The sequence below is a fragment of the Argiope bruennichi genome, chromosome 8 (assembly GCF_947563725.1).
Source record: "Argiope bruennichi chromosome 8, qqArgBrue1.1, whole genome shotgun sequence".
NCBI lineage: Eukaryota > Metazoa > Arthropoda > Arachnida > Araneae > Araneidae > Argiope > Argiope bruennichi.
Genome location: NC_079158.1, coordinates 10010670 through 10022876, shown reverse-complemented (window position 1 = coordinate 10022876; position 12207 = coordinate 10010670). Strand labels below are relative to the sequence as shown.

Here is a 12207-nt window from a genome sequence, read left to right as displayed (position 1 = left end):
CTTTTGCACAAGGAAGGGAGAGACAGTTTGAAAAGTTTCGTTATTTGCAGAAACTCGCTTTACAATGTAAAATGGATCAAAATGATAAGATATGTTGGAAGATATTGGAATGTTTCTATGCCCACTGAAGGGACCACGTTTGGAGGAGCCCATACGATATAGTAAGTGATTCGGGTCCGACGGCACCGCCCACCACGGAGCCCAACAAGGGAAGGCAATTACCGGCTCTGGTTATTCCCAGCCTCGGCATCCACCCTAGTGCTAATCGGTACCTATACGCTGGGAGTTACCCCCGGGGACAGTGACCACCCTTAACGCCAAGCCCAAGGAGTAACCCCTTCGCTTGATCCCTAGCAACCTAGCCACTCAGGTGACTAGGTACCAGCCGATTGATGCACAGGGGACCACAGTGCACCACCCGTCTTTCAAATGGGTCACCACGTACGGCAAACAAGTGGGGTTTTGGCTGTCCATGAGAAGCAAGAAGCAAACAGAGCGGCGACAGCTTCTCATGGAGAGCTCCCTCGCTTGCCGTCGAGGGAAAGAAAAAACAAAGCAGAAAGCAGAAGGCGAAGAGGAGTATAAACATAAAGGGAGTATAGATCCCTGGGTACCTCGGGATTGGGACACCCGTACTCACCTAAAGAAAGTGAGCCCCTGAGGGGGTTGAATAAAAGGATTTGAAACATTATTACCGACTTTAACACGGAAAAGGCGATAAGATAAAAATGTTTTTATAAAAATAGGCAAATTTCCCTTAAAATGAAGTTCAGATAAAGTGCGAAGGATCCCATAGTGCCACGTATGATCATAAGCCTTAGTAACGTCGAAAAAAAAAAGCACCAACAAGATGATTTCGTCGTACAAAGGCATTACGAATGTTAGTTTCTAGGTAGATCAGATTATCAACAGTACATCTGCGTTTGCGGATTGGATTGGATTGTAGATTTTATTGGCACAAGAGCCTGAAAAGGCCATACTGCGCCATGCATATGGTCCAAAAAGTATGAAAATTTAAACAGTGTTCAGTAAAAAAATTTTCAAAAATTCAATGATAAAACTCTGGATCAATTGAATGCTGCGTCAGGCAAATATGGCGATTCAGATAAAATGGTAAAAACCAATTGCCTTCAAGAATTTAAAAATGTTTTCGTGAGGATTTTCTCCCAACAGCGTTCGCATGTTCAGTGACAAGGAGTTAAAAAAAAGTAAACGGTGAGAATTAAAATCAGGACATTCTATTAAAATATGAATAACTGTTAAAATAACTTGGCATTTGGAGCAAAAAGGAGCTCGATCGCCTAAAAAAAGATATTTATGCGTTAAGCGAATGTGACCAATGCGGAGTCTAGTCAGTTTGACATCGAGCTCACGCATTGGGAGGCAAGGCCATGATTTAACAAATGGTTTTATACTGTGTAATTTATTATTTGTCTGTTGGCTCCATGATTTTTCCCATAGTGAATAAATATGTTTTGTGAAAACATTCTTCGCGTCGGAAAAAGGTATTTCACGTTGCATGAACAAGGTGGCTGTTTTTGCAGCATTGTCCGCCAGTTCATTTCCCGCTATACCAACATGACCTGGAATCCAGCAGAATAATATTTCATAACCTCTATTTTGAAGTGTCTTTAAAAGACACAAGATTTCCAAGGCAATTGGATGAATTCGAATGTGAAAATGGGAAAGTGTTTCTAAGGAACTCATGCTGTCGGTATAAATATAAAAATTGCGTTCGGAGCAGAGAGAAACCTTCTGTAAAGCATAAAAAACTGCCATCAACTCAGCAGATAGAACAGAAAAGGATGCATACAGAGTGTAACCGAGTGTTTCCGTGTGGAAAACAACACCACAACCAACATGGTCGTCCGTCTTGGAACCATCCGTGAAAATAGGCAAATACTTTGAATACTGACAGCGATGAGAACAAAAAAGTTTTTGAAAAATTACAGGGGCCGTTGTCGATTTTTCAAAACCATGAAAAGGGCTTATAAAGGAAAACTGAGGGATATCCCAAGGAGGAAATGAAAATAAATCAAGTGTCTGAATATTCATATCACGGAGTTCCGAATCATTTAGGAGTAATTTAACTCTCTCACAAAATGGAAGAATGTTAGAAGGTCGAGCCGTGTATAATCTCCGAAGGCGACTAGGAAGTATCAAGGAGTGCAGAGGGTGTTTCGGGACAGACATTGCTCGGAGGTAATAGTGTACAGATATTTTTTGGCGCCGTAAATTTAATGGCATTTGGTGAGAGACAACATAAAGACTTTCCACTGGTGAGGTACGAAATGCACCTGAACAAATTCTTAAAGCTGAATGGTGTATGGTATCCAATCTACGTAAAACAGAAGATCTTGCAGAACCATATACCATACAACCATAATCCATGCGTGCTAGAATAACTGATTCATAGATTCGAAGCAAAGATGTTCTGTCTGCTCCCCAAGAGGTTCTTGAAAGTACTTTGAGAATGTTCAATGATCTGTCACACTTCTTCCGCAGATGTAAGACATGCGGAAGGAAGGTGAGCTTGCGATCAAATATTACTCCCAAATATTTTATTTCATTAACCACTGGTATTTCACTATTTTGGATATGGATTATAGGATCCAAATGGATTCCACGCTTCCTGCAAAAATGCACACATCGACTTTTCTCAGGTGAAATCACATGCCCGTTTTCATCGCACCAATCTACCAGTTTGTTAACTGCAACTTGCAGTTGGTGCTCTATTAAGCGCATATTGCTCCCCTGACAAGATATCTGCAGGTCATCCACATATAATGTACCTTGGATAGATGGAGGTAAAACGTTAAGAATCTGACTAAAATGGACAATAAAAAGTGTAACACTGAGGATGCTTCCCTGTGGAACACCCTCAGCCTGAATAAAAGGGTTAGAATATAAATTACCAACCCGGACACGAAATGTACGCAATGATAAAAAGTGTTTTAAAAACATGGGCAAGTTTCCTTTAAAGCCAAAATTTGCAAGTGTAGAGAGAATACCAAACCTCCAGGCGCGATCATACGCTTTTTCTAAATCGAAGAAGACAGAGACCAGATGATTTCGGCAAACAAATGCATTGCGAATTTCAGTTTCGAGTAGGACAATATTATCAAAAGTCGCTCGTCCTCTGCGAAAACCACTCTGCAGTAATGGTATGGATGCTTTTTTCTCTAATTCATATATCAGACGCGCATTAACCATGCGTTCAAGCGTCTTACATAGACAACTTGTGAGTGCAATTGGCCTATAGTGCAGAGGGTTAGAGGAGTCCTTGCCGGATTTCAGGATTGGAATCACAACAGCTTCATGCCATTGTGATGGGAACTTCTGTTCAATCCAAATGCGATTAAATAGAATCAGCAGATTGGAAAGAGAAGTGGTAGACAAATGGCGAAGCATGCTATATGTGATTCCATCAGGACCAGGGCTGGTATCATGAGCCTTCTTTAAAGCTGCCAGTAGTTCGTGCAACCTAAATTCTGTATTGTAAGGAAGCGATTTTCGGATGAAGAAACACAAAGACTTGCGTTCTGCACGTTTCTTAATCGCTATAAATGAAGGCTTATACGAATTGGTCGCTGAAACTTGTGTAAATGAATGTCCAAGAGTATTCGCGATATCTAAAGGAGAAGATACCAATCCGTTTTCAGTCTTCAGAACAGGAATGGAAAATTCTTGGTAAATTCCATTCGCTGCCTTGACCTTTCTCCAGAGTAGTTTCGGAGAAGTAAAGGCTGTGATAGAAGAGATGAACTTAATCCAGGACTCTCTCTGACTTTGCCTACGGACACGACGAGCATTGGCTCTGGCACGTTTGAAAGCAAGTAAATTCTCTGTTGTGGGATATCTGCGGAAAATATTCCACCGCTTTTTTTGTTCTCGGTGACTGTCGCGGCAAGCCTCATTCCACCACGGTCTCGGGAATTTCCTCAAACGTGGGGAGCTTTTGGGGATGGTATTGTTCGCAGCGTCAATTAAACAGTCAACTACATTTTGTACGGCCTCTGTAATATTAGTTGTTCTGACCATATTCACCGAAATTACTGCCTGTTGCATGAAAGCATTCCAATCAGCCCGCTGGAATAGGAAACGCGGGGGACAAGAAGTCGCGCCGCCTCTATCAACATAGGAAACCATTAAGGGGAAGTGATCACTATCATAGAGATCAGTCCCAACTGCAAAACTGAGTAACGGAAAGAGATCGGGAGAGCAAATAGCCAGATCCAGACTGTGAAATGTACGTGTGGGCTCATGGAAATAGGTTTTCTCGTCATTATTAAGCAGACAGAGACAGTTATCAGAGATAAACTGTTCAATCTGTCGCCCACGAGAATTTGTATTTTTCGAGCCCCATAAAGTACTATGAGCATTAAAATCACCAAGTAGTACGAAAGGTTTGGGTAGTTGGTCCAATAAATTATTAAGTTCATGTTGGTTAATGATAGCATGTGGAGGCAAGTAAATGCTGCAAACTGTGATAAGGGTCTGTATGTGGACTTGAACAGCCACAGCTTGTAAAGAAGTTTGCAAATTTAAATGAGAGCTCGGGTAAAGATTTGAGGTTAAGATGCAAACACCACCGGAAGGATTATTTCCAGTATTAGCATCTTTACGAGCACAGTTATAGCCACGAAGTTTCATGGGGATGTCATGTTTCAGGAAAGTTTCCTGAAAAGCAAAACAAGTGGGATGGAACTGGTTAATAATTTGCTTAATACCAACAAATTTGGACTGAAGGCCACGACAGTTCCAAGAAATGAAAGTACCCATTAAGTCACAGAAGTATTGAGAATGTTGGTGCGAGTCTTATCAAGAGTTGGCGAAGTATCGCAACTCATTTCTAACTCATCCTCCTCGTCAGACGGATGAAGGGAAATGGAATCGGGACTTTTAGGTTTGCCAAAAATGGACGTTAAGTCCTTATGAACATTACCTTGTGTCGCAAGTCCCAAAGCGACAGAATTTTGTGATGTCGATTTTTTCAACTTTGACCTGATGTCTTTTGGTGAGATTCCTCGTTTCGAAAGCTTAAGTTTAAGTGATTTCTGAGAGTTAGAATTAATTTTAGGTCTAGGCGATTTGCTAGTTACAGGAGTCGTGTTTGTTTCATTTTCAATTTCGGAATCGGATGACTTTTCAGTATTTTTCGGTTGGGGAGCATATTGTGCACAATTTGTGCAGGAACAATTTACACAGAAGGTTGTTTTAACCATGGAAGCATAGCTCAATCCAGGTTTTGGTGTCTGATTTAAAACTTTTTTCCGAGCTTCAGGATAGCTGATGTCTTCTTTAAATTTAATAGAGGTAATTTCTTTTTCTACTTTCCATCGTTCACAGGACCGAGAGAAAGATGCATGATTCTCACCGCAATTTACACATTTTTCTACAGCGTTACATTGCTGGCTGTCGTGGCCTTTTTCAGCACAGCGGGCGCATGTTAATGTCCCGCGGCAGTTAGCCCTGGAGTGGCCAAAACGCTGGCATTGAAAACATCTTAGCGGATTAGGGATGTACTGGCGGACAGGCAATTTTATATATCCTGGATAAAGGAATTCAGGTATTTTTGGTCTATGAAAGGTCATTACGTAATGTTTGGTGGGTAGGAGTTGTCCATCCCGCCTAATGGTGATCTGGCGTACATGAGTTACTCCTTGGGGTTTCAGTTCCTCGGAGATCTCCTCTAAAGGAACGTTAAATAATTCCCCACACGTTATTACTCCTTTGGAGAAATTTAGGGATGCGTGAGAGCTGACAGTAACAGGAAAGGTGGCTAAGGCTTTAAGTTTCATAATTTGCAGTGCTTGCTTTTTGGAATTTACCTGTACCAGCAAGTCACCAGAACGCATCTTCCGGATAGAAGATACCTCTCCAATGGTTGCTGTAATGGCTTTCTGTACGAGGAATGGTGAAATAGAATTAAACGAATCATTCTTTTCAGAAACACGTTTGATAACGAAATAACGGTCAAAATGTGGAATATTACATTTGAGATTTAGATCTTTGTGATGCCCACTGAAGGGAGATTTTCGGGAGGAGCCCATGCGATATCGAATAAGATTCAGGTCCGACGGCACCGCCCACCACGGAGCCCAACAAGGGAAGGCAGCCACCGGCTCTGGCCATTCCCAGCCTCGGCGCTTACCTTGGTGCTAGCCGGAACCTATACGCTCGGAGTTACCCCCGGGGACAGTGACCACCCTTAACGCCAAGCCCAAGGAGTAACCCCTTCGCTTGATCCCTAGCAGACTAGCCAATCAGGTGACTAGGTACCAGCCGATTGATACACCGGGGACCACAGTGCACCACCCGTCTTTCAAATGGGTTGCCACGCACGGCCAACACGTGGGGTTTTGGCTGTCCATGAGAAGCAAGAAGCAAACAGAGCGGCGACAGCTTCTCATGGAGAGCTCCCTCGCTTGCCGTCGAGGGAAAGAAAAAAAAGGCGACAGCAGAAGGCGCAGAGGAGAGTAAACCTAAAGGGAGTAAAGATCCCTGGGTATCTCGGGATTGGGACACCCGTACTCACCTATAGTAGGTGAGCCCCTGAGGGGCTGCGTTTGCGGAAGCCACTTTGAAGTGAAGGAATACATTCATTTTTTTCTAATTCATATAAAAGTCTAGTATTAATCATACGTTCGAAAAGTTTGCACAGGCAACTTGTCAAAGCAATTGGTCTATAGTTCTGAGGGTTACAAGGATCTTTCCCAGGTTTCAGGAGTGGTATCACAATTGCTTCGTGCCACTGGGATGGAAATGTCTGTTCATTCCAGATTCTATTAAACAAACATAGAATGTTTGCCAGAGAATAGTCATCCAGATGGCAGAGCATACTGTATGCAATACCGTCTGGTCCGGGGCTAGTGTCATGAACTTGCGATAAAGCTCGTTTTAATTCATGCATCTGAAAGGCACAATTATATGGCAAGAAACTGCGGGTTTTAAAGTGAAGATGCACCTGTTCAGCGCGATTCTTAGTCGCAAGGAATGTCTGACTATATGAATCTACACTTGAAACTCTCGCAAATGATTGCCCGATAACATTAGCAACATCGGTTGGAGAGGAGTAACAAACGTTTCCTATGTTTAAGACAGGAAATGGGAACTCTTGATAAACCCCATTAGCTGCCTTAACTTTCCTCCAAAGATGTGCACTTGTTGTAAAAGAATTGATGGAAGAAACAAAGTGAATCCAAGACTCCCTCTGTCTACGACGACGTATGCAACGTGCAGTTGCCCGTGCTCTTTTAAAGGCTATAAGATTTTCCGTAGTAGGATACCTACGGAAAATTCCCCATAATTTTCTCTGAGTCTTGTAGGCATCGCGGCATTGATCATCCCACCACGGCCGACGATATCTCCGGGGATGGGGTGAGTTCTTGGGAATTGTAGCATCAGCAACCCGTCTTGTATGATCTATCACATTCTGAACAGCATCGGTAACATTTTCACAATTGACCATTGTATTTGTAATCACAGCAAGATGTGTAAAAGTTTCCCAGTCTGCCCTTTGGAATAGGTATCGCTGTGGACGCTGCGTCTTACAGGTACTGTTAACATGGGAGACGATGACTGGAAAGTGATCACTATTATAGAGGTCACATCCGACATTAAAATTCAAAAAAGGTAAAAGTGAAGGAGAACAAATAGCTAGGTCGATACTGTGAAAACTACGAGTAGGTTCATGGAAATAAGTTTTTTCGTCATTATTGAGGAGACAAAGACAGTTTTCGGAAATAAATTGCTCTATTTGTCGTCCTCGAGAATTCAGATTATTTGAACCCCATAGAGGACTATGACTATTGAAGTCGCCAAGTAAAAGAAGTGGTGTAGGGAGCTGATCAATCAAAGCATTAAGTTCATTTTGATTAATTGGTTCATTTGGTGGTAAATAAATACAGCAGACTGTAACAAGAGTTCTAACATTTTCAATATCGAAGAAGATAGATACTGTGTGCTGTCTACGAATAAAAGAATTACGTATTTCAGTCTCCAAAGCAAGAAAATTATCAGTTGTGGAGCGTCCCTGTCTAAACCCGCTTTGAAAGGGACTAAAAACTTTATTGGTTTCCAAATAATAAATTAGACGCTTATTAACCATTTTTTCAAGGAGTTTACAAAGGCAGCTAGTGAGAGCAATGGGTCGGTAATTGCAAGGGTTTGACGGTTCTTTTCCTGGTTTGAGAATTGGCACTATAATAGCATGTTGTCATGAGGGGAAAGAGTGTTCATTCCAAATTCTGTTATAAAGCAATAATAAATTGTGCAAAGATGTTTTATCATAAGGTAACTGATGTTATCAGGACCTGAAGAGGTTTTATTCATTTGGGAAAGACACTGTTTTAGTTCAAATAAAGTGAAATCTGTGTTATACGGGGCGTATGATGAAGCGTTAAAATTAAGTTTTTGCTTTTCTGCTGTACTTTTGTGGTGTGAAAAAAGAGTAGAATAATTATTGCTATTTGAGGTATGAGCTAATGCAGATGCAATACAGTTAGCGATATCTTGTAGAGATGTAACTGGAGTTTGAGTTTGTTTGAGGTTTTATGGCGCAAGAGCCATAATGTTGACCATACTGCGCCAAACAATGGGTAAAATTATATCATTTAAAACAGTAATCGAAGAGAATATGAGAAGCTAAAAAGTAAACAAGATTTAAATCAATGGATAAAACTTTATGGACTTTAAAAAAGCAAAAATTTGGACATGAGGTGTCTTATTAAGCAGGGATGATAATGAAAGGCAAGACTTTTGAAAAAACTGTAAACGCTGATCATTGAAATTTGGGCATTCTGACAAAATATGTTGAACAGACATTTGACAATGGCATCGCGAACACAGTGGTGGTGAGATGTAACTGGAAGTCCATTATTGTACAATATTCTGATATTTGAAAGATTTAAATATGCCACATGTTTCTTTCACTCTTTCACATAATTTTTTACTGGATATAGAGGAGTGTATACTACTGATATATTGTTCCCATGATTCTCGTTTACTGCGCCGTTGTATCCTTCTTGAATTAGCCTTAGCTTGCTTATAATTGACCAAATTTGAAGATGTTGGAATGCGTCGGAAAACGTCCCAAGCTTTCCGTTGTCTCTTGTAATGTTCCTTGAATTCTAAAGTTATTTGTGGTAATCCGAGGTAATATGCTGGCCTTAATGTTTTCTTTGAAAAGAATAATACAGTTAAGTTTAGAAGTTTAATGCCTTTTATCTTCTCCGGGGCATTGTTGGCCTAGTAGCATTATTTCAGCTTTGAGGGCTAGAGTATTGTAAGCATTTAACTTTATTTTATCAAAGTTCCAATGTGTGTGTGGGTTTTATTTACATTGAATGTGACAGGTTAGTTTCCTGCTTCTTGATCGTGAAAATTTGGAATGCAAGTGCCTTAGTCATTTGAGCACGATTAAAATGCATAAAAATCATTCGAAAATACCTGATGCGTTGCGGCAGAATGGGAAGTCGATATAACTAAATGAATTCCTCCCTCTTTGTAACTGAGCCTATTTGCTAAGCACAAAGAAATTTTTCCCTTCCTAATATATAAAAATGTTTTCTTTCATAGGCGTATCAATACAACATGAGCCGCGACTGCGTGAGAAGAGAGTTAAGAAGCAAGGCTCCTCAAGAAGTAAGACTATCCAGTCATGCAGTCAGGACCCTGACAAGAGAGGCTGAGGAATGGGCCTCCGACTTGGATTACATGGCAGGATTGGCGATGAGGCATCGGAAAGGCAGACAATTAATAAAAAGAGATTTTGAAACGGGGAAGCAAATGCTTGGATTAGGTAAGTTTTTTCAATTCCTGACACGACTCATTTTATGCAAGTGATAGCTTTAAAACATTTAAGTTCATTTGTTGTTTTCGATATATATCGATGATATTCTTCCAGAAATTTAACTGAACTCTTACAAAAAAAATCAGCAGAAGTGATCTCCTTAAAGTTTTCCCGCATACTCTCTCATAAAAGGGTTATCCCAAGAAACGCCTTGCATAGTATCGGCATTCAATAGCTGTGAAATATCAGCCTTTGGCGTGAATAGCATTTTTATTTAATGCATTGTGTGATCCTTGGGGAATCGGACATTTCATCCCTTGCAAGCGGTTAATATTATCCGAAAAACGAATTTGTTTGGGAAAAACGAATTTAAAACAGTTGAAACAAAATTTTGACCCTAAACTACACTAGTTGTCAAAAAAATGATATGCGAAATTTGATATATTTGTCGGTGTTTTTGAGATCGCGTTGACATGTTTCTGAGGTTACAGACTGACAGTCAACCTCTTCTTGGGTTTGGCGCGAAATTCGGTGTCTATGCAACCAATGTTAAAATTGCGTACAGAATTTTATCTATCCAACTTTCTTCCTTTCGTAGCTCTCGGTTAGAGGGGCAGATGTCAAATTAACCAGACTACGCATTGGTCACACCCGTCTTACGCACAAACATCTTTTGTTTGGTCAGCGTCCACCGATGTGCTCAGACTGCAATGTTAATCTTACAGTTTTACACATTTTAATTCAGTGTCCTAAATTTAATTCTCATCGTGTGCGGTTTTTTAATTCATTAACATTGGAAATGCATGAATTGGTGGGAGAACACCCTCACAGGAATATCTTTGAATTTTTAAGGGCCATAAATTTTTTCCATTTTATATGAAAACTATTGGGATTTTAAACACTTTCTTGGAATTTTTTCCATAATTGGAGTCTGAATTTTAAGATCTTTGTCCTTTAAACTTATTAAGCTTTCTTTTTATAAGTGTAAAACGTTGTTTGTATTTTAACCTTGAGGAAATGTTTTGTTTAACAATCATATCGTAATATACACATACCACTTGTTTTGGCGCAGCATAGCCAGTTTTGGCTCTTGCGCCATAAAAATCCAATATCCATCCATCCATCCATCCTTTCGTAGCTATCGTGTCAACTTGTATTCTAGCAGCTTCCTCTCAATGGACAGACTTCCACTAAATGCATTTTACACAAAATTTGATATAATGCGGTTTGATATTTGAATGCGGTAAATAAAAATTTCATTTAATTTTACTTTATTTTTATTGAATTATTGTAAGAAATGTTACCTGAACTTGTCATTAAGAGGCGGCTTCGAAAAACACAATGGTACGAAAAGAATTTCTGAGGGTCTAAAATCAGCATCTTTGTAAAACGAAAACCTTTTTAAAAATTCGTTGTCACATATTTTTTGCATTTTAGTATAGAAACACGAAAAGCCCTTGATTTGTTATGAATTGCAATTTCAAATGACTCAATTTTTTTTTTAGTAAATAATGTTGAAATAAGCGTAGACGAGCGTCTTCAAATGAGCGTCGATTTTTATGCATATAAAAAATTATATGTATGAACACAAAATTAATGCAATTGATGCGATCGACCAAAAGTCCTCTTCTCTAAATACAAAATTATCAAATGTAAAATGGAGCAAAATGTTCAAGTTTTAAGAAGGGTGGAATCATAGAAAGAATACCAAAATCTGACGGGAATTTTCTATTTTATGTCTTAAGGCGACGATATGTTAACCGAATTTGCATTGATATAAACCATCCTACAGAACAAAATGCTGGCTCTTACCCCGTTTCCATAACCATTCTGTTGAATGAAAGGTTTGATATTATTATAATTAAGTTACTGTGCAATGCATATCTACAGAAAATACAACAGAAATAAATATTTACAGAATTTCAGTTAAGAAAAACAAAAGAAATGATAGTGTGTGCTCATTTGCTATAATTTTTCAATTTATAATGGGATAAAAAAATATCTAGAGAAATAAACAATACTATGAATTTAAAAAAAAACAATATTTGAGTGGTTATCGCACTTGTTATCATAACATGATAGATGAAAAGTAAGTTAAGAAAACCTAAAGTAATGTAAGAGACAATGAAAGATACAGCACCACAAGTTTAAGTTTATTTGTTTTTTTCCCCATCATAACGGAAGAATGTCTAATACTTGATGCTCGAAACAACTGAATAGGAAGAAATTTCTATTTTAGCTGATAAATTTAATTATCCGGCGGCCGGTAATCTTCGCCTGCTAGAAAAATGTTTTTCTTTCGTAGGCCTATCCAGAGTTTAACTTCAGCCTCGATGGGATTCGAAAGAAACTCAAGAGTACGATCTCTAGACACAGATTGTCCAGGGAGGCAGTAAGGACACTCGCTAGGGAAT

The 12207-nt window shown here is 39.5% G+C and overlaps 1 long non-coding RNA gene across 1 annotated transcript in view; it reads left to right on the top strand.

Moving 5' to 3' along the window:
* Positions 1–12180, top strand: part of LOC129981326 (uncharacterized) — a 28274-nt gene extending 16094 nt beyond the window's left edge. Inside the window, exons 4-5 of the long non-coding RNA XR_008785303.1 lie at positions 9580–9802; positions 12099–12180. This is a non-coding gene — a long non-coding RNA (uncharacterized LOC129981326). The remainder of the gene's footprint in view (positions 1–9579; positions 9803–12098) is intronic.
* The last annotated feature ends 27 nt before the right edge of the window (positions 12181–12207 follow it).